Here is a 4,351-nt window from a genome sequence, read left to right as displayed (position 1 = left end):
TCCCCAGAAATGTGTATTTCTTTCATTGTTCCTGTAAGCCTATGTACCGCTTTTTTTCTCCTTAGTTTATGTAGAGACTTGTAATAATAAGTAATAATGTATTAATTCTAATCTCTTATTTTTTGGCTTATTTTAGAGCTATGCTAGCAGAAATATAAAATGCACAGACATATGTTAGTATGTAAATTGGCTTCATCTGCAGCCCTATGTACTTCATTTGTTGCTTCAACCATTATTTGTTATTTCATAAATATATATAGATTTATAATCCATGTGCTAACTAACTTGTGGATAACAGCTTTTTCATCCTTAGAAAAAAATAAGTAACATCCCCAGAGAGAGAAGGAAGGAAACATCATGGGAGGGCTAAAGGGTAGCAATTGCTTTCATGGGAAAATGAAGGGGCAGAGCCATCTCGGGAGATAGGAAGGGGAAGAAAAAATAGAAAAATGGGGCTGTCTGGCAAACCAAACTGTTGTTGATATTTTAAGTCAAAGGAAGAGAGGGAAAAACAAACAGCTGCTCCCTCACGATGCTAAGGATTCCCCTTGCTCAGAAGCAATGGCAGCAGCACACCCAGTGCCATAGTGGGCCATCAGCAGGTTGCCCAGACAGCATGCTGCTCAGAAAGCCAGCTTTCGTCTCCTCTGGAACAGGGTGTGATGCAAGTGGTTTTACTGAGCCATCCTGCCCCACACATGCAGTCAGCTTGTTCTCCAACCTTATTTCCCTATAAGTGTGTGAGAGAAACAGCTCAAGGTCTCATCTTCAGTGACTTACCAGCACTAATGTTGAGAAGCTCCAGTGGGCTGATACTATGATTCACTCTGACCTAGTTTTGATTAAGATGTTTGAACAGGAAGTTAAGGCCTAATATGATCAGCTCTGGACTCCCCAGTAAAACAGAGACATGGATATAACGGAGAGAGTCTGGCATAGGAACACAAAGTTTATGAACAGAGCATGAGAAAAGGCTGAGCAAGCTGGATAAATTCATCCTGGACAAGAGAAGGCTCAGGGAATGTCATCAATGCATATAAATACCTGAAGGGAGGCTGCAAAAAAAAAGGAGCCAGGTTCTTCTCAGTTGTGTCCAGAGAACGCAATGGGCACAAGCTGAAAGGCAGAAAGTGCTGTCTGAGCATGATGAAATGCTTTTCTCTCAGAGGGTGACCAACCACTGGCACAGGCTGCCCAGAGAGGATGTAGAATCTCCTTTAGAGATATTCAAAAGACATGGCCCCAGTCAAACACCTCTAAGTTTCCTGCTTGAGTAGGACTAGATGACCTCAAGAGGTCTCTTCCGATCTCAGCTATCTTGTGCCATTTGCTTGCCACACTATGATACTATGAATCCTGCTTTTAAGTTAAGGTGTCAGGCAGAGATGTGGGGATACCGAAGAGGCAGAACCTGGGATTGAACCGCAGGTACCAAACAGGAAAAGGTGGCCAGATAGTAACCTCCTTCTCAGCCATCTCCAGGGATTTATACTGTATGCTGTATGAAAAAGTACTTCCCTTTTACTTCCCATCTTCATTTCTTCATATCTGTACAAAAGCTGGGCACAGAGGACCCTCCATATGCCTACCTTTCTCCTGGAAGGAAGATCCAGAAGGCTCATAATATGCTTGGCCAGCCTGCAGCAAGAGTCAATGGGAGAAAAGGTAAAATTCACAGGTCAAAGTCCTCATAGCCAGTAGCCCCTGTTCACTTATGCCTTCTGAATGCTATGCTGATATTGAAATACGGGTACTTTACATGAACCACACTTAAGAAACATTACCAAATGATCTCTCTCCACTTGAGGATCAAACTCCTATAGATGAAACATCCAATCTTCCAGCCAGCACTTCAGCATTACTTTTAAAATGTACCTTTCAGTTCATAATAATAGATGGAATATGCTTTTAAAATTGAGGCACCTGAGTAAAAGAAATGCTCACGTCTCAAATACATTCAAGTAGCTGGGCCTTATAAGATAGAAGTAATACTGTAGGCAGCATGGAAAAAGCTCTGAATGTTTCTGTATTTTAGTATACTGCAAACATTAGTCAAGAAAACGCAGTGCTTCTCCTGAAAAATTTAGCATTAAGACCTGAAAAGATCTTTCTGTCTTTATACAGGGTTTTTTTAATTTAATTTTTATTTTTACCAAGCTCAATTATATATACATTTTGCTTGTCATTAACACAGTTCAAAATGTACTAAGTATGTTAACAAGAGGATGGAAGGAAGAGTTTTTCAGAGGAAAAAAACACAGGAGGTTGGAACAGACCCAGTGAAAGGTTAAAGGTTTGATGTGAGGAATTTGTATTGTTTATACACACATGCATTCTCTTTGCTAGGGTGGTGCACCTAAATGTGTTCTTGCTTCCTCTCACTGCTCAAGACCTAACAACAAAACACAATTAGAGCTAAAAACCATTTTCTGGCTTGTTTCTTATCTCTGACAAGTCTCTGAAGTTTTGGGGCTAAAATACATTTCACACGCTTTGCAATCAATCTAGACTGGCTGCAGAATTAGGTCCATTCAAATGTCATTTCATTACAGGAAACAAACAGTTCTGATACAGATGCCATGCTTAAGAAATAGCCATGTAGCCTGGGACTCTTAACAGGGAAAAATGTAGAGTTCAGGCATCAGTTCTTCTCAGAGCAGACTCTTCCTGTGGCAGAGAGCTTAGACATATTTTCTGCCTACACATAGATGTTCTTCATGGCTCCTGTGACCTGAGGGAGAGAGGAGTCACACACAACATCTGCAAAAGACAGCTCACATTGTATACCTCTTTTTGCATTTACATACCTCTTGCTACACTTCCAGATGGGAAGAGAGGATTGCTAGTGCATAGTCATCTTTATAAAGGGAACAACACCTGCTGCAATCTCCCAAGTCGCTGGCTCACACAGCTGACACCAGCATTTCATTAGCACCATCAGAATTACAATGAGTGACAGCCAGAAAATCCTTGAGTGCTTCAGCAGGGTTGCAATGGAGCCCTGATTAATATTTAAGTACCTATGTTTGCAGAAGCAGCGTTTTATTTGCTTTGAAAATACTTCTCGTTGCAGTGTGGTCTGGCTTCCATAAGGGAAAATAGAGCTGTGTGACATTCATGAAGAATCCTGTGCTGTCTTTTATTGTTTGAGAGATTTTTCACAACCATATGAATGTACCTCAGCAACTCACGCTGTAATTGAACTAGCACTGCTGGATTAAGACAATTTTCCATTTTCAATGCCTGGTTGCTGAACCAATTTACTTCAGGACTTATCTCTCAATGGAATGCTATGGAAATAGAAAAATTTCAGCTTGGAGCTATTGGCTGTCAGTGCTGGAACAGCTGGAGATCGTGCTCCGTGATTTCCTTCTGTTTCAGTCTCATTGTCACAAACCACACCAACTTTGGAGAAGAAAAATTGCTCCTACAGTTTGGAATTATACCTTTGTCTGCAGCAAAGAAACAAAAATCTGAGGTGCGGGTAGGGAAAGGCACTGAAAGTAGTGTCATTTCTTTGGTTTGGGTAGGAGTTCCTGGAATTTGAACAAGCTGAAGTGAACCTTTCCCAAAATGGTAAATGGTCTGAATTCAAATGTGGAAAATTGTAGACATGAAGTATTTGGTCTGAAAGAAAAATTAATGAGCTGCTGAGGGCAAGCTGGAGCACAGCTAAGAACTAGCAGGACTCTTCCTCAATGGCACTTATACCATAAATTTTTCATGCTATTGACTGCTTTGCAAACCTTGGGAAACTTTCTTAGTGAGCTGAAGGAGTTACAGAAATTGACCTTAAAGAAGAAACAAAATGATAGATTTTCACCATTAGTGCCAAGATTGCTGTACTTGTAGACACTGTAAAGGCAGCAAAAATGCAGTGAAATCTAATGGAGAAATCCTGTTTCTGAGTCAGATCTATGTCAGGTGATATATGTGTAAATCTAAGAAAGAATCATCTTAGGAGTGCTGCAAGCTTGTGTATTTCTTTTGTAAATGGGAAGGACTGCATTCAATGACTGTAGCTGTACTGTAAAGAGCTAACACATTAAACTGCAATTACTTCTGATAAGTGATATTTTTAAAATAAATACCTGGAGATGTTATTCCTGATTCAGAGCCATATGGATCCTCCTTCAAAGTTAATGAAATTACATGAGCATGCCCTGAAGAAAGACTGGGAATAGACTTGATGTAAAACCAGACATGGAATCATAGAATGCTTTGAGTTAAAAATCATCTAGATCCAATCCTGTGCTGTCACCACCAGCTCAGACTGCCCAGGATCCCATCTAAACCTGGTCTTGAGCACCTCCAAAGATGGGGCACCACAGTTTCTCTGGGCAGCTATGCC

At 40.6% G+C, this 4,351-nt stretch overlaps 1 long non-coding RNA gene across 1 annotated transcript; it reads right to left on the bottom strand.

Moving 5' to 3' along the window:
* Window positions 1–1,622: 1,622 nt before the first annotated feature.
* Window positions 1,623–4,007, bottom strand: LOC149918432 (uncharacterized). The gene is made up of 2 exons (XR_016465443.1): window positions 2,808–4,007; window positions 1,623–2,731 (listed from the first exon to the last, which is right to left on the bottom strand). It is a non-coding gene; the product is annotated as an uncharacterized LOC149918432 (long non-coding RNA).
* Between the last annotated feature and the right edge of the window lie 344 nt (window positions 4,008–4,351).

This window comes from Phasianus colchicus, chromosome 3 (genome assembly GCF_987193195.1).
Source record: "Phasianus colchicus chromosome 3, bPhaCol1.hap1.1, whole genome shotgun sequence".
Classification (NCBI taxonomy): domain Eukaryota; kingdom Metazoa; phylum Chordata; class Aves; order Galliformes; family Phasianidae; genus Phasianus; species Phasianus colchicus.
Note: the sequence above shows the minus strand (reverse complement) of the source record. Positions and strands in the feature narration are given on the sequence as shown.